At 46.4% G+C, this 21,602-nt stretch overlaps 4 non-coding genes across 4 annotated transcripts; all 4 read right to left on the bottom strand.

The window, feature by feature from the left end:
- Nucleotides 1-6,065: 6,065 nt before the first annotated feature.
- On the bottom strand, nucleotides 6,066-6,137 carry TRNAH-GUG (transfer RNA histidin (anticodon GUG)). The gene has a single exon. It is a non-coding gene; the product is annotated as a tRNA-His (tRNA).
- Nucleotides 6,138-8,415: 2,278 nt separating this feature from the next.
- Nucleotides 8,416-8,487, bottom strand: TRNAH-GUG (transfer RNA histidin (anticodon GUG)). The gene has a single exon. It is a non-coding gene; the product is annotated as a tRNA-His (tRNA).
- Nucleotides 8,488-10,766: 2,279 nt separating this feature from the next.
- Nucleotides 10,767-10,838, bottom strand: TRNAH-GUG (transfer RNA histidin (anticodon GUG)). Its single transcript has one exon. It is a non-coding gene; the product is annotated as a tRNA-His (tRNA).
- Nucleotides 10,839-13,117: 2,279 nt separating this feature from the next.
- On the bottom strand, nucleotides 13,118-13,189 carry TRNAH-GUG (transfer RNA histidin (anticodon GUG)). The gene has a single exon. It is a non-coding gene; the product is annotated as a tRNA-His (tRNA).
- Nucleotides 13,190-21,602: the final 8,413 nt, after the last annotated feature.

The following is a 21,602-nucleotide window of genomic DNA, read 5'->3' as shown; positions in this document are numbered from 1 at the left end:
TCTCATTCCACTCAAAGATACGCCAGTGCCTACAATAGCCTAGGACTAGACTATGAGTCCCAATGTAGAAAGACCACAAGTCCACAGATATGCCTGTTTATTTAAACATCTGTATTATCATCAGCGTGTGACTGTAAAGGCGGGACCTTGCGCTCTCTGTAACGCGCTCCATTGGCAACATCAGTTAAATGTCGTTGGTTCAATCCCTCGCGGATGTTGTTTTTATTCCCATTTGTAACTGGGAAATACTGTCGCTGCAATACATATGTCTTAATCAAGCTAGTGGTTATTGACGTAAATGGCAGTGTTATAATGTTTCATGTACTGCAAATGTCGCCACATAATGCGCTCTTAATTAGATTTGGTTGAAATACATTACAGTCACCCGATGAAAAAGTGTGCAAAGAGCATTAAAGAAACAAAAGGTTCATAATAGTAACAGGACATATCGAATTGTTTCAGTCCTCCACAGAGATTGCCAATGTATTAATGGAAATTCTAAAATATCCGGCCAACTGCAGTGACATTGCCTCACCGCAGTCCCGTGACTCGGATTCCAACCAAGGTTGCTGTGGCCACAACGCAGAGTACTAACCACTATACGATCACAGCGAGCTACTTGGGCTGCTACAATGTGACGTTCCACCTCTATCATAATCTGTACTCCATCTGTGATGTCATGACTCATGTTTGAATTAAAGGTTGGTTGTGATGTTATCCATGAGAATAAGTGGACACCTGATCCCCAGTCACTTATTTAAGATCTCAATAATCAAGTCAGAATCCAAATGAAAGTCATCAAAGTGGAGCCAATTAGAAATAATATAGTTACACAAACCTGGCAATGGTGCGGCAGCCAGGGCCGATAATGGCCCGCCAGCCTGAGAGCAGGAAAGTGTGAGAGCAGTGATGGTCTTGTGAGAGTTTACAGCTGTTATTGACCCTGTCCCCTTCCATTGCAGAGTTTTCTCCCTATAAGAAGTGCAGAGGCTCCCTCCGGGGTGCTAATAGTACATTTCTTTTTTTGCTCAGGAGAAGTGCTCTTCGCCAATTGCACGTGCCAAATCACCCGAAGGCCACCACCATAAAATTCAGGCATTCATGTTCATGCGTCCTCCATGTTATGTCCTTATAAAGGGATGCATGTTCATGATGACTCCATGTCACACCTGCATACAAGGATGCATGTTCATGCCGCCTCGTTCTCTTGGCTTCATACAGGGATTTTATCTCCTCCCTGTCTCACCCTGATGCAGGGATGCATGACCAATGCTCCTTCCCTTCTCGCCCGCATACAATGATGCACGTTCATGTCTTCTCGTTCTCTTGGCTTCATAAGGGGATTTTATCTCCTCCCTGTCTCACCCTCAGGAAGGGATGCATGACCAATGCTCCTTCCCGTCTCGCCCGCATACATGGATGCACGTTCACGCCTCCTCCTTCTCTCGGCTTCATACGGGGATCATATCTCCTCCCTGTCTCACCCTCATGCAGGGATGCATGACCAATGCTCCTTCCTGTCTCGCCCGCATACATGGATGCACGTTCACGCCTCCTCCTTCTCTCGGCTTCATACGGGATCATATCTCCTCCCTGTCTCACCCTCATGCAGGGATGCATGACCAACGCTCCTTCCTGTCTCGCCCGCATACATGGATGCACGTTCACGCCTCCTCCTTCTCTCGGCTTCATACGGGGATCATATCTCCTCCCTGTCTCACCCTCATGCAGGGATGCATGACCAATGCTCCTTCCCTTCTCGCCTGCATACATGGATGCACATTCACGCCTCCTCCTTCTCTCGGCTTCATACGGGGATCATATCTCCTCCCTGTCTCACCCTCATGCAGGGATGCATGACCAACGCTCCTTCCTGTCTCGCCCGCATACATGGATGCACGTTCACGCCTCCTCCTTCTCTCGGCTTCATACGGGGATCATATCTCCTCCCTGTCTCACCCTCATGCAGGGATGCATGACCAATGCTCCTTCCCTTCTCGCCTGCATACATGGATGCACGTTCACGCCTCCTCCTTCTCTCGGCTTCATACGGGGATCATATCTCCTCAATGTCTCACCCTCACTTCCAACATGTGTAACTTCTTGTTCTCTTTGACGTCTGGGGCATGGGTGGCTACTGCACAGCTCTAGATGTCGCCCACCTGCAAGGTGCTATGGAAAGCACTTTTCCACATTGGACGTGCTATATTAACCCCCTCTCCCCAAATACAATAAAAATAAAGAAATATATGTGCTTCCATAATGTCTACCTTCTAATGTTTCATATGTGTAAGCACATTGTCCTCCTCCTGACCACATTCTAAAACTATGTGCAAATTGTTCCTTCCATAAACTGTAACTTCCTTGGCCCTTTATTTATAATGACTGTTATACTCTCTCTCTTTCCGCCACAGTATAAAAAAGCCTAGCACACCTCATGATTGGACTAAGAAATTCCTGTCATTTAGTTGGAAATGATTTTCCCATTATCCCCAAAAACTCCTCACTGTGTCTAAGAACGCTTTTTTTCACAGGACAATACAGATCAGATTGACTTGAAAGGTCCTTTCACGCGACTACAGAATGCCTCTCATTCCACTAAAAGATACTCCAGTGCCTACAATAGCCTAGGACTAGACTATGAGTCCCAATGTAGAAAGACCACAAGTCCACAGATATGCCTGTTTATTTAAACATCTGTATTATCATCAGCGTGTGACTGTAAAGGCGGGACCTCGCGCTCTCTGTAACGCGCTCCATTGGCAACATCAGTTAAATGTCGTTGGTTCAATCCCTCGCGGATGTTGTTTTTATTCCCATTTGTAACTGGGAAATACTGTCGCTGCAATACATATGTCTTAATCAAGCTAGTGGTTATTGACGTAAATGGCAGTGTTATAATGTTTCATGTACTGCAAATGTCACCACATAATGCGCTCTTAATTAGATTTGGTTGAAATACATTACAGTCACCCGATGAAAAAGTGTGCAAAGAGCATTAAAGAAACAAAAGGTTCATAACAGTAACAGGACACATCGAATTGTTTCAGTCCTCCACAGAGATTGCCAATGTATTAATGGAAATTCTAAAATATCTGCCCAACTGCCGTGACATTGCCTCACCGCAATGCCGTGACTCGGATTCGATCCGAGGTTGCTGCGGCCACAACGCAGAGTACTAACCACTATACGATCACGGCGAGCTACTTGGGCTACTACAATGTGAAGTTCCACCTCTATCATAAGCTGTAATCCATCTGTGATGTCATGACTCATGTTTGAATTAAAGGTTGGTTGTGATGTTATCCATGAGAATAAGTGGACACCTGATCCCCAGTCACTTATTTAAGATCTCAATAATCAAGTCAGAATCCAAATGAAAGTCATCAAAGTGGAGCCAATTAGAAATAATATAGTTACACAAACCTGGCAATGGTGCGGCAGCCAGGGCCGATAATGGCCCGCCAGCCTGAGAGCAGGAAAGTGTGAGAGCAGTGATGGTCTTGTGAGAGTTTACAGCTGTTATTGACCCTGTCCCCTTCCATTGCAGAGTTTTCTCCCTATAAGAAGTGCAGAGGCTCCCTCCGGGGTGCTAATAGTACATTTCTTTTTTTGCGCAGGAGAAGTGCTCTTCACCAATTGCACGTGCCAAATCACCCGAAGGCCACCACCATAAAATTCAGGCATTCATGTTCATGCGTCCTCCATGTTATGTCCTTATAAAGGGATGCATGTTCATGATGACTCCATGTCACACCTGCATACAAGGATGTATGTTCATGCCGCCTCGTTCTCTTGGCTTCATACAGGGATTTTATCTCCTCCCTGTCTCACCCTCATGCAGGGATGCATGACCAATGCTCCTTCCCTTCTCGTCCGCATACATGGATGCACGTTCATGTCTCCTCGTTCTCTCGGCTTCATACAGGGATTTTATCTCCTCCCTGTCTCACCCTCAGGAAGGGATGCATGACCAATGCTCCTTCCCGTCTCGCCCGCATACATGGATGCACGTTCACGCCTCCTCCTTCTCTCGGCTTCATACGGGGATCATATCTCCTCCCTGTCTCACCCTCATGCAGGGATGCATGACCAATGCTCCTTCCTGTCTCGCCCGCATACATGGATGCACGTTCACGCCTCCTCCTTCTCTCGGCTTCATACGGGATCATATCTCCTCCCTGTCTCACCCTCATGCAGGGATGCATGACCAACGCTCCTTCCTGTCTCGCCCGCATACATGGATGCACGTTCACGCCTCCTCCTTCTCTCGGCTTCATACGGGGATCATATCTCCTCCCTGTCTCACCCTCATGCAGGGATGCATGACCAATGCTCCTTCCCTTCTCGCCTGCATACATGGATGCACATTCACGCCTCCTCCTTCTCTCGGCTTCATACGGGGATCATATCTCCTCCCTGTCTCACCCTCATGCAGGGATGCATGACCAACGCTCCTTCCTGTCTCGCCCGCATACATGGATGCACGTTCACGCCTCCTCCTTCTCTCGGCTTCATACGGGGATCATATCTCCTCCCTGTCTCACCCTCATGCAGGGATGCATGACCAATGCTCCTTCCCTTCTCGCCTGCATACATGGATGCACGTTCACGCCTCCTCCTTCTCTCGGCTTCATACGGGGATCATATCTCCTCGCTGTCTCACCCTCATGCAGGGATGCATGACCAATGCTCCTTCCCTTCTCGCCTGCATACATGGATGCACGTTCACGCCTCCTCCTTCTCTCGGCTCCATACGGGATCATATCTCCTCCCTGTCTCACCCTCATGCAGGGATGCATGAACAACGCTCCTTCCTGTCTCGCCCGCATACATGGATGCACGTTCACGCCTCCTCCTTCTCTCGGCTTCATACGGGGATCATATCTCCTCCCTGTCTCACCCTCATGCAGGGATGCATGACCAATGCTCCTTCCCTTCTCGCCTGCATACATGGATGCACGTTCACGCCTCCTCCTTCTCTCGGCTTCATACGGGGATCATATCTCCTCAATGTCTCACCCTCACTTCCAACATGTGTAACTTCTTGTTCTCTTTGACGTCTGGGGCATGGGTGGCTACTGCACAGCTCTAGATGTCGCCCACCTGCAAGGTGCTATGGAAAGCACTTTTCCACATTGGACGTGCTATATTAACCCCCTCTCCCCAAATACAATAGAAATAAAGAAATATATGTGCTTCCATAATGTCTACCTTCTAATGTTTCATATGTGTAAGCACATTGTCCTCCTCCTGACCACATTCTAAAACTATGTGCAAATTGTTCCTTCCATAAACTGTCACTTCCTTGGCCCTTTATTTATAATGACTGTTATACTCTCTCTCTTTCCGCCACAGTATAAAAAGCCTAGCACACCTCATGATTGGACTAAGAAATTCCTGTCATTTAGTTGGAAATGATTTTCCCATTATCCCCAAAAACTCCTCACTGTGTCTAAGAACGCTTTTTTTCACAGGACAATACAGATCAGATTGACTTGAAAGGTCCTTTCATGCGACTACAGAATGCCTCTCATTCCACTAAAAGATAAGCCAGTGCCTACAATAGCCTAGGACTAGACTATGAGTCCCAATGTAGAAAGACCACAAGTCCACAGATATGCCTGTGTATTTAAACATCTGTATTATCATCAGCGTGTGACTGTAAAGGTGGGACTTCGCGCTCTCTGTAACGCGCTCCATTGGCAACATCAGTTAAATGTCGTTGGTTCAATCCCTCGCGGATGTTGTTTTTATTCCCATTTGTAACTGGGAAATACTGTCGCTGCAATACATATGTCTTAATCAAGCTAGTGGTTATTGACGTAAATGGCAGTGTTATAATGTTTCATGTACTGCAAATGTCACCACATAATGTGCTCTTAATTAGATTTGGTTGAAATACATTACAGTCACCCGATGAAAAAGTGTGCAAAGAGCATTAAAGAAACAAAAGGTTCATAACAGTAACAGGACATATCGAATTGTTTCAGTCCTCCACAGAGATTGCCAATGTATTAATGGAAATTGTAAAATATCTGCCCAACTGCCTTGCCTCACCGCAATGCCGTGACTCGGATTCGAACCGAGGTTGCTGCGGCCACAACGCAGAGTACTAACCACTATACGATCACGGCGAGCTACTTGGGCTGCTACAATGTGACGTTCCACCTCTATCATAAGCTGTACTCCATCTGTGATGTCATGACTCATGTTTGAATTAAAGGTTGGCTGTGATGTTATCCATGAGAATAAGTGGACACCTGATCCCCAGTCACTTATTTAAGATCTCAATAATCAAGTCAGAATCCAAATGAAAGTCATCAAAGTGGAGCCAATTAGAAATAATATAGTTACACAAACCTGGCAATAGTGCGGCAGCCAGGGCCGATAATGGCCCGCCAGCCTGAGAGCAGGAAAGTGTGAGAGCAGTGATGGTCTTGTGAGAGTTTACAGCTGTTATTGACCCTGTCCCCTTCCATTGCAGAGTTTTCTCCCTATAAGAAGTGCAGAGGCTCCCTCCGGGGTGCTAATAGTACATTTATTTTTTTGCGCAGGAGAAGTGCTCTTCACCAATTGCACGTGCCAAATCACCCGAAGGCCACCACCATAAAATTCAGGCATTCATGTTCATGCGTCCTCCATGTTATGTCCTTATAAAGGGATGCATGTTCATGATGACTCCATGTCACACCTGCATACAAGGATGCATGTTCATGCCGCCTCGTTCTCTTGGCTTCATACAGGGATTTTATCTCCTCCCTGTCTCACCCTCATGCAGGGATGCATGACCAATGCTCAATCCCTTCTCGCCCGCATACAATGATGCACGTTCATGTCTTCTCGTTCTCTCGGCTTCATACGGGGATTTTATCTCCTCCCTGTCTCACCCTCAGGAAGGGATGCATGACCAATGCTCCTTCCCGTCTCGCCCGCATACATGGATGCACGTTCACGCCTCCTCCTTCTCTCGGCTTCATACGGGGATCATATCTCCTCCCTGTCTCACCCTCATGCAGGGATGCATGACCAATGCTCCTTCCCTTCTCGCCTGCATACATGGATGCACATTCACGCCTCCTCCTTCTCTCGGCTTCATACGCGATCATATCTCCTCCCTGTCTCACCCTCATGCAGGGATGCATGACCAACGCTCCTTCCTGTCTCGCCCGCATACATGAATGCACGTTCACGCCTCCTCCTTCTCTCGGCTTCATACGGGGATCATATCTCCTCCCTGTCTCACCCTCATGCAGGGATGCATGTCCAATGCTCCTTCCCTTCTCGCCTGCATACATGGATTCACGTTCACGCCTCCTCCTTCTCTCGGCTTCATACGGGGATCATATCTCCTCAATGTCTTACCCTCACTTCCAACATGTGTAACTTCTTGTTCTCTTTGACGTCTGGGGCATGGGTGGCTACTGCACAGCTCTAGATGTCGCCCACCTGCAAGGTGCTATGGAAAGCACTTTTCCACATTGGACGTGCTATATTAACCCCCTCTCCCCAAATACAATAAAAATAAAGAAATATATGTGCTTCCATAATGTCTACCTTCTAATGTTTCATATGTGTAAGCACATTGTCCTCCTCCTGACCACATTCTAAAACTATGTGCAAATTGTTCCTTCCATAAACTGTCACTTCCTTGGCCCTTTATTTATAATGACTGTTATACTCTCTCTCTTTCCGCCAAAGTATAAAAAAGCCTAGCACACCTCATGATTGGACTAAGAAATTCCTGTCATTTAGTTGGAAATGATTTTCCCATTATCCCCAAAAACTCCTCACTGTGTCTAAGAACGCTTTTTTTCACAGGACAATACAGATCAGATTGACTTGAAAGGTCCTTTCACGCGACTACAGAACGCCTCTCATTCCACTCAAAGATACGCCAGTGCCTACAATAGCCTAGGACTAGACTATGAGTCCCAATGTAGAAAGACCACAAGTCCACAGATATGCCTGTTTATTTAAACATCTGTATTATCATCAGCGTGTGACTGTAAAGGCGGGACCTTGCGCTCTCTGTAACGCGCTCCATTGGCAACATCAGTTAAATGTCGTTGGTTCAATCCCTCGCGGATGTTGTTTTTATTCCCATTTGTAACTGGGAAATACTGTCGCTGCAATACATATGTCTTAATCAAGCTAGTGGTTATTGACGTAAATGGCAGTGTTATAATGTTTCATGTACTGCAAATGTCACCACATAATGTGCTCTTAATTAGATTTGGTTGAAATACATTACAGTCACCCGATGAAAAAGTGTGCAAAGAGCATTAAAGAAACAAAAGGTTCATAACAGTAACAGGACATATCGAATTGTTTCAGTCCTCCACAGAGATTGCCAATGTATTAATGGAAATTCTAAAATATCTGCCCAACTGCCGTGACATTGCCTCACCGCAATGCCGTGACTCGGATTCGAACCGAGGTTGCTGCGGCCACAACGCAGAGTACTAACCACTATACAATCACGGCAAGCTACTTGGGCTGCTACAATGTGTCGTTCCACCTCTATCATAAGCTGTACTCCATCTGTGATGTCATGACTCATGTTTGAATTAAAGGTTGGCTGTGATGTTATCCATGAGAATAAGTGGACACCTGATCCCCAGTCACTTATTTAAGATCTCAATAATCAAGTCAGAATCCAAATGAAAGTCATCAAAGTGGAGCCAATTAGAAATAATATAGTTACACAAACCTGGCAATGGTGCGGCAGCCAGGGCCGATAATGGCCCGCCAGCCTGAGAGCAGGAAAGTGTGAGAGCAGTGATGGTCTTGTGAGAGTTTACAGCTGTTATTGACTCTGTCCCCTTCCATTGCAGAGTTTTCTCCCTATAAGAAGTGCAGAGGCTCCCTCCGGGGTGCTAATAGTACATTTATTTTTTTGCGCAGGAGAAGTGCTCTTCACCAATTGCACGTGCCAAATCACCCGAAGGCCACCACCATAAAATTCAGGCATTCATGTTCATGCGTCCTCCATGTTATGTCCTTATAAAGGGATGCATGTTCATGATGACTCCATGTCACACCTGCATACAAGGATGCATGTTCATGCCGCCTCGTTCTCTTGGCTTCATACAGGGATTTTATCTCCTCCCTGTCTCACCCTCATGCAGGGATGCATGACCAATGCTCCTTCCCTTCTCGCCCGCATACATGGATGCACGTTCATGTCTCCTCGATCTCTCGGCTTCATACGGGGATTTTATCTCCTCCCTGTCTCTCCCTCGGGAAGGGATGCATGACCAATGCTCCTTCCCGTCTCGCCCGCATACATGGATGCACGTTCACGCCTCCTCCTTCTCTCGGCTTCATACGGGGATCATATCTCCTCCCTGTCTCACCCTCATGCAGGGATGCATGACCAATGCTCCTTCCTGTCTCGCCCGCATACATGGATGCACGTTCACGCCTCCTCCTTCTCTCGGCTTCATACGGGGATCATATCTCCTCCCTGTCTCACCCTCATGCAGGAATGAATGACCAGTGCTCCTTCCTGTCTCGCCCGCATACATGGATGCACGTTCACGCCTCCTCCTTCTCTCGGCTTCATACGGGGATCATATCTCCTCCCTGTCTCACCCTCATGCAGGGATGCATGACCAATGCTCCTTCCCTTCTCGCCTGCATACATGGATGCACGTTCACGCCTCCTCCTTTTCTCGGCTTCATACGGGGATCATATCTCCTCAATGTCTCACCCTCACTTCCAACATGTGTAACTTTTTGTTCTCTTTGACGTCTGGGGCATGGGTGGCTACTGCACAGCTCTAGATGTCCCCCACCTGCAAGGTGCTATGGAAAGCACTTTTCCACATTGTACGTGCTATATTAACCCCCTCTCCCCAAATACAATAAAAATAAAGAAATATATGTGCTTCCATAATGTCTACCTTCTAATGTTTCATATGTGTAAGCACATTGTCCTTCTTCTGACCACATTCTAAAACTATGTGCAAATTGTTCCTTCCATAAACTGTCACTTCCTTGGCCCTTTATTTATAATGACTGTTATACTCTCTCTCTTTCCGCCACAGTATAAAAATGCCTAGCACACCTCATGATTGGACTAAGAAATTCCTGTCATTTAGTTGGAAATGATTTTCCCATTATCCCCAAAAACTCCTCACTGTGTCTAAGAACGCTTTTTTTCACAGGACAATACAGATCAGATTGACTTGAAAGGTCCTTTCACGCGACTACAGAATGCCTCTCATTCCACTAAAAGATACGCCAGTGCCTACAATAGCCTAGGACTAGACTATGAGTCCCAATGTAGAAAGACCACAAGTCCACAGATATGCCTGTTTATTTAAACATCTGTATTATCATCAGCGTGTGACTGTAAAGGCGGGACCTCGCTCTCTCTGTAACGCGCTCCATTGGCAACATCAGTTAAATGTCGTTGGTTCAATCCCTCGCGGATGTTGTTTTTATTCCCATTTGTAACTGGGAAATACTGTCGCTGCAATACATATGTCTTAATCAAGCTAGTGGTTATTGACGTAAATGGCAGTGTTATAATGTTTCATGTACTGCAAATGTCACCACATAATGCGCTCTTAATTAGATTTGGTTGAAATACATTACAGTCACCCGATGAAAAAGTGTGCAAAGAGCATTAAAGAAACAAAAGGTTCATAACAGTAACAGGACATATCGAATTGTTTCAGTCCTCCACAGAGATTGCCAATGTATTAATGGAAATTCTAAAATATCTGCCCAACTGCCGTGACATTGCCTCACCGCAATGTCGTGACTCGGATTCGAACCGAGGTTGCTGCGGCCACAACGCAGAGTACTAACCACTATACGATCACGGCGAGCTACTTGGGCTGCTACAATGTGACGTTCCACCTCTATCATAAGCTGTACTCCATCTGTGATGTCATGACTCATGTTTGAATTAAAGGTTGGTTGTGATGTTATCCATGAGAATAAGTGGACACCTGATCCCCAGTCACTTATTTAAGATCTCAATAATCAAGTCAGAATCCAAATGAAAGTCATCAAAGTGGAGCCAATTAGAAATAATATAGTTACACAAACCTGGCAATGGTGCGGCAGCCAGGGCTGATAATGGCCCGCCAGCCTGAGAGCAGGAAAGTGTGAGAGCAGTGATGGTCTTGTGAGAGTTTACAGCTGTTATTGACCCTGTCCCCTTCCATTGCAGAGTTTTCTCCCTATAAGAAGTGCAGAGGCTCCCTCCGGGGTGCTAATAGTAAATTTATTTTTTTGCGCAGGAGAAGTGCTCTTCACCAATTGCACGTGCCAAATCACCCGAAGGCCACCACCATAAAATTCAGGCATTCATGTTCATGCGTCCTCCATGTTATGTCCTTATAAAGGGATGCATGTTCATGATGACTCCATGTCACACCTGCATACAAGGATGCATGTTCATGCCGCCTCGTTCTCTTGGCTTCATACAGGGATTTTATCTCCTCCCTGTCTCACCCTCATGCAGGGATGCATGACCAATGCTCCTTCCCTTCTCGCCCGCATACATGGATGCACGTTCATGTCTCCTCGATCTCTCGGCTTCATACGGGGATTTTATCTCCTCCCTGTCTCTCCCTCGGGAAGGGATGCATGACCAATGCTCCTTCCCGTCTCGCCCGCATACATGGATGCACGTTCACGCCTCCTCGTTCTCTCAGCTTCATACGGGGATCATATCTCCTCCCTGTCTCACCCTCATGCAGGGATGCATGACCAATGCTCCTTCCTGTCTCGCCCGCATACATGGATGCACGTTCACGCCTCCTCCTTCTCTCGGCTTCATACGGGGATCATATCTCCTCCCTGTCTCACCCTCATGCAGGAATGAATGACCAGTGCTCCTTCCTGTCTCGCCCGCATACATGGATGCACGTTCACGCCTCCTCCTTCTCTCGGCTTCATACGGGGATCATATCTCCTCCCTGTCTCACCCTCATGCAGGGATGCATGACCAATGCTCCTTCCCTTCTCGCCTGCATACATGGATGCACGTTCACGCCTCCTCCTTTTCTCGGCTTCATACGGGGATCATATCTCCTCAATGTCTCACCCTCACTTCCAACATGTGTAACTTTTTGTTCTCTTTGACGTCTGGGGCATGGGTGGCTACTGCACAGCTCTAGATGTCCCCCACCTGCAAGGTGCTATGGAAAGCACTTTTCCACATTGTACGTGCTATATTAACCCCCTCTCCCCAAATACAATAAAAATAAAGAAATATATGTGCTTCCATAATGTCTACCTTCTAATGTTTCATATGTGTAAGCACATTGTCCTTCTTCTGACCACATTCTAAAACTATGTGCAAATTGTTCCTTCCATAAACTGTCACTTCCTTGGCCCTTTATTTATAATGACTGTTATACTCTCTCTCTTTCCGCCACAGTATAAAAATGCCTAGCACACCTCATGATTGGACTAAGAAATTCCTGTCATTTAGTTGGAAATGATTTTCCCATTATCCCCAAAAACTCCTCACTGTGTCTAAGAACGCTTTTTTTCACAGGACAATACAGATCAGATTGACTTGAAAGGTCCTTTCACGCGACTACAGAATGCCTCTCATTCCACTAAAAGATACGCCAGTGCCTACAATAGCCTAGGACTAGACTATGAGTCCCAATGTAGAAAGACCACAAGTCCACAGATATGCCTGTTTATTTAAACATCTGTATTATCATCAGCGTGTGACTGTAAAGGCGGGACCTCGCTCTCTCTGTAACGCGCTCCATTGGCAACATCAGTTAAATGTCGTTGGTTCAATCCCTCGCGGATGTTGTTTTTATTCCCATTTGTAACTGGGAAATACTGTCGCTGCAATACATATGTCTTAATCAAGCTAGTGGTTATTGACGTAAATGGCAGTGTTATAATGTTTCATGTACTGCAAATGTCACCACATAATGCGCTCTTAATTAGATTTGGTTGAAATACATTACAGTCACCCGATGAAAAAGTGTTGAAAGAGCATTAAAGAAACAAAAGGTTCATAACAGTAACAGGACATATCGAATTGTTTCAGTCCTCCACAGAGATTGCCAATGTATTAATGGAAATTCTAAAATATCTGCCCAACTGCCGTGACATTGCCTCACCGCAATGTCGTGACTCGGATTCGAACCGAGGTTGCTGCGGCCACAACGCAGAGTACTAACCACTATACGATCACGGCGAGCTACTTGGGCTGCTACAATGTGACGTTCCACCTCTATCATAAGCTGTACTCCATCTGTGATGTCATGACTCATGTTTGAATTAAAGGTTGGTTGTGATGTTATCCATGAGAATAAGTGGACACCTGATCCCCAGTCACTTATTTAAGATCTCAATAATCAAGTCAGAATCCAAATGAAAGTCATCAAAGTGGAGCCAATTAGAAATAATATAGTTACACAAACCTGGCAATGGTGCGGCAGCCAGGGCTGATAATGGCCCGCCAGCCTGAGAGCAGGAAAGTGTGAGAGCAGTGATGGTCTTGTGAGAGTTTACAGCTGTTATTGACCCTGTCCCCTTCCATTGCAGAGTTTTCTCCCTATAAGAAGTGCAGAGGCTCCCTCCGGGGTGCTAATAGTAAATTTATTTTTTTGCGCAGGAGAAGTGCTCTTCACCAATTGCACGTGCCAAATCACCCGAAGGCCACCACCATAAAATTCAGGCATTCATGTTCATGCGTCCTCCATGTTATGTCCTTATAAAGGGATGCATGTTCATGATGACTCCATGTCACACCTGCATACAAGGATGCATGTTCATGCCGCCTCGTTCTCTTGGCTTCATACAGGGATTTTATCTCCTCCCTGTCTCACCCTCATGCAGGGATGCATGACCAATGCTCCTTCCCTTCTCGCCCACATACATGGATGCACGTTCATGTCTCCTCGTTCTCTCAGCTTCATACGGGGATTTTATCTCCTCCCTGTCTCACCCTCAGGAAGGGATGCATGACCAATGCTCCTTCCCGTCTCGCCCGCATACATGGATGCACGTTCACGCCTCCTCCTTCTCTCGGCTTCATACGGGGATCATATCTCCTCCCTGTCTCACCCTCATGCAGGGATGCATGACCAATGCTCCTTCCTGTCTCGCCCGCATACATGGATGCACGTTCACGCCTCCTCCTTCTCTCCGCTTCATACGGGGATCATATCTCCTCCCTGTCTCACCCTCATGCAGGGATGCATGACCAATGCTCCTTCCCTTCTCGCCTGCATACATGAATGCACGTTCACGCCTCCTCCTTCTCTCGGCTTCATACGGGGATCATATCTCCTCCCTGTCTCACCCTCATGCAGGGATGCATGACCAACGCTCCTTCCTGTCTCGCCCGCATACATGGATGCACGTTCACGCCTCCTCCTTCTCTCGGCTTCATACGGGGATCATATCTCCTCAATGTCTCACCCTCACTTCCAACATGTGTAACTTCTTGTTCTCTTTGACGTCTGGGGCATGGGTGGCTACTGCACAGCTCTAGATGTCGCCCACCTGCAAGGTGCTATGGAAAGTACTTTTCCACATTGTACGTGCTATATTAACCCCCTCTCCCCAAATACAATAAAAATAAAGAAATATATGTGCTTCCATAATGTCTACCTTCTAATGTTTCATATGTGTAAGCACATTGTCCTCCTCCTGACCACATTCTAAAACTATGTGCAAATTGTTCCTTCCATTAACTGTCACTTCCTTGGCCCTTTATTTATAATGACTGTTATACTCTCTCTCTTTCCGCCACAGTATAAAAAAGCCTAGCACACCTCATGATTGGACTAAGAAATTCCTGTCATTTAGTTGGAAATGATTTTCCCATTATCCCCAAAAACTCCTCACTGTGTCTAAGAACGCTTTTTTTCACAGGACAATACAGATCAGATTGACTTGAAAGGTCCTTTCACGCGACTACAGAATGCCTCTCATTCCACTAAAAGATACGCCAGTGCCTACAATAGCCTAGGACTAGACTATGAGTCCCAATGTAGAAAGACCACAAGTCCACAGATATGCCTGTTTATTTAAACATCTGTATTATCATCAGCGTGTGACTGTAAAGGCGGGACTTCGCGCTCTCTGTAACGCGCTCCATTGGCAACATCAGTTAAATGTCGTTGGCTCAATCCCTCGCGGATGTTGTTTTTATTCCCATTTGTAACTGGGAAATACTGTCGCTGCAATACATATGTCTTAATCAAGCTAGTGGTTATTGACGTAAATGGCAGTGTTATAATGTTTCATGTACTGCAAATGTCACCACATAATGCGCTCTTAATTAGATTTGGTTGAAATACATTACAGTCACCCGATGAAAAAGTGTGCAAAGAGCATTAAAGAGACAAAAGGTTCATAACAGTAACAGGACATATCGAATTGTTTCAGTCCTCCACAGAGATTGCCAATGTATTAATGGAAATTCTAAAATATCTGCCCAACTGCCGTGACATTGCCTCACCGCAATGCCGTGACTCAGATTCGAACCGAGGTTGCTGCGGCCACAATGCAAAGTACTAACCACTATATGATCACGGCGAGCTACTTGGGCTGCTACAATGTGATGTTCCACCTCTATCATAAGCTGTACTCCATCTGTGATGTCATGACTCATGTTTGAATTAAAGGTTGGTTGTGATGTTATCCATGAGAATAAGTGGACACCTGATCCCCAGTCACTTATTTAAGATCTCAATAATCAAGTCAGAATCCAAATGAAAGTCATCAAAGTGGAGCCAATTAGAAATAATATAGTTACACAAACCTGGCAATGGTGCGGCTGCCAGGGCCGATAATGGCCCGCCAGCCTGAGAGCAGGAAAGTGTGAGAGCAGTGATGGTCTTGTGAGAGTTTACAGCTGTTATTGACCCTGTCCCCTTCCATTGCAGAGTTTTCTCCCTATAAGAAGTGCAGAGGCTCCCTCCGGGGTGCTAATAGTAAATTTATTTTTTTGCGCAGGAGAAGTGCTCTTCACCAATTGCACGTGCCAAATCACCCGAAGGCCACCACCATAAAATTCAGGCATTCATGTTCATGCGTCCTCAATGTTATGTCCTTATAAAGGGATGCATGTTCATGCCGCCTCGTTCTCTTGGCTTCATACAGGGATTTTATCTCCTCCCTGTCTCACCCTCATGCAGGGATGCATGACCAATGCTCCTTCCCTTCTCGCCCGCATACATGGATGCACGTTCATGTCTCCTCGATCTCTCGGCTTCATATGGGGATTTTATCTCCTCCCTGTCTCTCCCTCGGGAAGGGATGCATGACCAATGCTCCTTCCCGTCTCGCCCGCATACATGGATGCACGTTCACGCCTCCTCCTTCTCTCGGCTTCATACGGGGATCATATCTCCTCCCTGTCTCACCCTCATGCAGGGATGCATGACCAATGCTCCTTCCTGTCTCGCCCGCATACATGGATGCACGTTCACGCCTCCTCCTTCTCTCGGCTTCATACGGGGATCATATCTCCTCCCTGTCTCACCCTCATGCAGGGATGAATGACCAATGCTCCTTCCTGTCTCGCCCGCATACATGGATGCACGTTCACGCCTCCTCCTTCTCTCGGCTTCATACGGGGATCATATCTCCTCCCTGTCTCACCCTCATGCAGGGATGAATGACCAATGCTCCTTCCTGTCTCGCCCGCATACATGGATGCACGTTCACGCCTCCTCCTTCTCTCGGCTTCATACGGGGATCATATCTCCTCCCTGTCTCACCCTCATGCAGGGATGCATGACCAATGCTCCTTCCCTTCTCGCCTGCATACATGGATGCACGTTCACGCCTCCTCCTTCTCTCGGCTTCATACGGGGATCATATCTCCTCCCTGTCTCACCCTCATGCAGGGATGCATGACCAATGCTCCTTCCCTTCTCGCCTGCATACATGGATGCACGTTCACGCCTCCTCCTTTTCTCGGCTTCATACGGGGATCATATCTCCTCAATGTCTCACCCTCACTTCCAACATGTGTAACTTTTTGTTCTCTTTGACGTCTGGGGCATGGGTGGCTACTGCACAGCTCTAGATGTCGCCCACCTGCAAGGTGCTATGGAAAGCACTTTTCCACATTGTACGTGCTATATTAACCCCCTCTCCCCAAATACAATAAAAATAAAGAAATATATGTGCTTCCATAATGTCTACCTTCTAATGTTTCATATGTGTAAGCACATTGTCCTTCTTCTGACCACATTCTAAAACTATGTGCAAATTGTTCCTTCCATAAACTGTCACTTCCTTGGCCCTTTATTTATAATGACTGTTATACTCTCTCTCTTTCCGCCACAGTATAAAAAAGCCTAGCACACCTCATGATTGGACTAAGAAATTCCTGTCATTTAGTTGGAAATGATTTTCCCATTATCCCCAAAAACTCCTCACTGTGTCTAAGAACGCTTTTTTTCACAGGACAATACAGATCAGATTGACTTGAAAGGTCCTTTCACGCGACTACAGAACGCCTCTCATTCCACTCAAAGATACGCCAGTGCCTACAATAGCCTAGGACTAGACTATGAGTCCCAATGTAGAAAGACCACAAGTCCACAGATATGCCTGTTTATTTAAACATCTGTATTATCATCAGCGTGTGACTGTAAAGGCGGGACCTTGCGCTCTCTGTAACGCGCTCCATTGGCAACATCAGTTAAATGTCGTTGGTTCAATCCCTCGCGGATGTTGTTTTTATTCCCATTTGTAACTGGGAAATACTGTCGCTGCAATACATATGTCTTAATCAAGCTAGTGGTTATTGACGTAAATGGCAGTGTTATAATGTTTCATGTACTGCAAATGTCACCACATAATGCACTCTTAATTAGATTTGGTTGAAATACATTACAGTCACCCATGAAAAAGTGTGCAGAGAGCATTAAAGAAACAAAAGGTTCATAACTGTAACAGGACATCGAATTGTTTCAGTCCTCCACAGAGATTGCCAATGTATTAATGGAAATTCTAAAATATCTGCCCAACTGCCGTGACGTGACATTGCCTCACCGCAATGCTGTGACTCGGATTCGAACCGAGGTTGCTGCGGCCACAACACAGAGTACTAACCACTATACGATCACGGCGAGCTACTTGGGCTGCTACAATGTGACGTTCCACCTCTATCATAAGCTGTACTCCATCTGTGATGTCATGACTCATGTTTGAATTAAAGGTTGGTTGTGATGTTATCCATGAGAATAAGTGGACACCTGATCCCCAGTCACTTATTTAAGATCTCAATAATCAAGTCAGAATCCAAATGAAAGTCATCAAAGTGGAGCCAATTAGAAATAATATAGTTACACAAACCTGGCAATGGTGCGGCAGCCAGGGCCGATAATGGCCCGCCAGCCTGAGAGCAGGAAAGTGTGAGAGCAGTGATGGTCTTGTGAGAGTTTACAGCTGTTATTGACCCTGTCCCCTTCCATTGCAGAGTTTTCTCCCTATAAGAAGTGCAGAGGCTCCCTCCGGGGTGCTAATAGTAAATTTATTTTTTTGCGCAGGAGAAGTGCTCTTCACCAATTGCAAGTGCCAAATCACCCGAAGGCCACCACCATAAAATTCAGGCATTCATGTTCATGCGTCCTCCATGTTATGTCCTTATAAAGGTATGCATGTTCATGATGACTCCATGTCACACCTGCATACAAGGATGCATGTTCATGCCGCCTCGTTCTCTTGGCTTCATACGGGGATCATATCTCCTCCCTGTCTCACCCTCATGCAGGGATGCATGACCAATGCTCCTTCCCTTCTCGCCCGCATACATGGATGCACGTTCATGTCTCCTCGTTCTATCGGCTTCATACAGGGATTTTATCTCCTCCCTGTCTCACCCTCGGGAAGGGATGCATGACCAATGCTCCTTCCCGTCTCGCCCGCATACATGGATGCACGTTCATGCCTCCTCCTTCTCTCGGCTTCATACGGGGATCATATCTCCTCCCTGTCTCACCCTCATGCAGGGATGCATGACCAATGCTCCTTCCTGTCTCGCCCGCATACATGGATGCACGTTCACGCCTCCTCCTTCTCTGGGCTTCATACGGGGATCATATCTCCTCCCTGTCTCACCCTCATGCAGGGACGCATGACCAATGCTCCTTCCCTTCTCGCCTGCATACATGGATGCACGTTCACGCCTCCTCCTTTTCTCGGCTTCATACGGGGATCATATCTCCTCAATGTCTCACCCTCACTTCCAACATGTGTAACTTCTTGTTCTCTTTGACGTCTGGGGCATGGGTGGCTACTGCACAGCTCTAGATGTCGCCCACCTGCAAGGTGCTATGGAAAGCACTTTTCCACATTGGACGTGCTATATTAACCCCCTCTCCCCAAATACAATAAAAATAAAGAAATATATGTGCTTCCATAATTTCTACCTTCTAATGTTTCATATGTGTAAGCACATTGTCCTCCTCCTGACCACATTCTAAAACTATGTGCAAATTGTTCCTTCCATAAACTGTCACTTCCTTGGCCTTTTATTTATAATGACTGTTATACTCTCTCTCTTTCCGCCACAGTATAAAAAAGCCTAGCACACCTCATGATTGGACTAAGAAATTCCTGTCATTTAGTTGGAAATGATTTTCCCATTATCCCCAAAAACTCCTCACTGTGTCTAAGAACGCTTTTTTTCACAGGACAATACAGATCAGATTGACTTGAAAGGTCCTTTCACGCGACTACAGAATGCCTCTCATTCCACTAAAAGATACGCCAGTGCCTACAATAGCCTAGGACTAGACTATGAGTCCCAATGTAGAAAGACCACAAGTCCACAGATATGCCTGTTTATTTAAACATCTGTATTATCATCAGCGTGTGACTGTAAAGGCGGGACCTCGCGCTCTCTGTAACGCGCTCCATTGGCAACATCAGTTAAATGTCGTTGGTTCAATCCCTCGCGGATGTTGTTTTTATTCCCATTTGTAACTGGGAAATACTGTCGCTGCAATACATATATCTTAATCAAGCTAGTGGTTATTGACGTAAATGGCAGTGTTATAATGTTTCATGTACTGCAAATGTCACCACATAATGTGCTCTTAATTACATTTGGTTGAAATACATTACAGTCACCCGATGAAAAAGTGTGCAAAGAGCATTAAAGAAACAAAAGGTTCATAACAGTAACAGGACATATCGAATTGTTTCAGTCCTCCACAGAGATTGCCAATGTATTAATGGAAATTCTAAAATATCTGCCCAACTGCCGGATTCGAACCGAGGTTGCTGCGGCCACAACACAGAGTACTAACCACTATATGATCACGGCGAGCTACTTGGGCTGCTACAATGTGACGTTCCACCTCTATCATAAGCTGTACTCCATCTGTGATGTCATGACTCATGTTTGAATTAAAGGTTGGTTGTGATGTTATCCATGAGAATAAGTGGACACCTGATCCCCAGTCACTTATTTAAGATCTCAATAATCAAGTCAGAATCCAAATGAAAGTCATCAAAGTGGAGCCAATTAGAAATAATATAGTTACACAAAACTGGCAATGGTGCGGCAGCCAGGGCTGATAATGGCCCGCCAGCCTGAGAGCAGGAAAGTGTGAGAGCAGTGATGGTCTTGTGAGAGTTTACAGCTGTTATTGAACCTGTCCCCTTCCATTGCAGAGTTTTCTCCCTATAAGAAGTGCAGAGGCTCCCTCCGGGGTGCTAATAGTACATTTATTTTTTTGCGCAGGAGAAGTGCTCTTCACCAATTGCACGTGCCAAATCACCCAAAGGCCACCACCATAAAATTCAGGCATTCATGTTCATGCGTCCTCCATGTTATGTCCTTATAAAGGGATGCATGTTCATGATGACTCCATGTCACATCTGCATACAAGGATGCATGTTCATGCCGCCTCGTTCTCTTGGCTTCATAAAGGGATTTTATCTCCTCCCTGTCTCACCCTCATGCAGGGATGCATGACCAATGCTCCTTCCCTTCTCGCCCGCATACATGGATGCACGTTCATGTCTTCTCGTTCTCTCGGCTTCATACGGGGATTTTATCTCCTCCCTGTCTCACCCTCAGGAAGGGATGCATGACCAATGCTCCTTCCCGTCTCGCCCGCATACATGGATGCACGTTCACGCATCCTCCTTCTCTCGGCTTCATACGGGGATCATATCTCCTCCCTGTCTCACCCTCATGCAGGGATGCATGACCAATGCTCCTTCCTGTCTCGCCCGCATACATGGATGCACGTTCACGCCTCCTCCTTCTCTCGGCTTCATACGGGGATCATATCTCCTCCCTGTCTCACCCTCATGCAGGGATGCATGACCAATGCTCCTTCCCTTCTCGCCTGCATACATGGATGCACGTTCACGCCTCCTCCTTCTCTCGGCTTTATACGGGGATCATATCTCCTCCCTGTCTCACCCTCATGCAGGGATGCATGACTAACGCTCCTTCCTGTCTCGCCCGCATACATGGATGCACGTTCAAGCCTCCTCCTTCTCTCGGCTTCATACGGGGATCATATCTCCTCCCTGTCTCATCCTCATGCAGGGATGCATGACCAATGCTCCTTCCCTTCTCGCCTGCATACATGGATGCACGTTCACGCCTCCTCCTTCTCTCG

The sequence above is a fragment of the Ambystoma mexicanum genome (assembly GCF_040938575.1).
Source record: "Ambystoma mexicanum isolate Mex_15411 chromosome 12 unlocalized genomic scaffold, UKY_AmexF1_1 Mex_chr12_unloc.1, whole genome shotgun sequence".
Taxonomy (NCBI): Eukaryota; Metazoa; Chordata; class Amphibia; order Caudata; family Ambystomatidae; genus Ambystoma; species Ambystoma mexicanum.
Note: the sequence above shows the minus strand (reverse complement) of the source record. Positions and strands in the feature narration are given on the sequence as shown.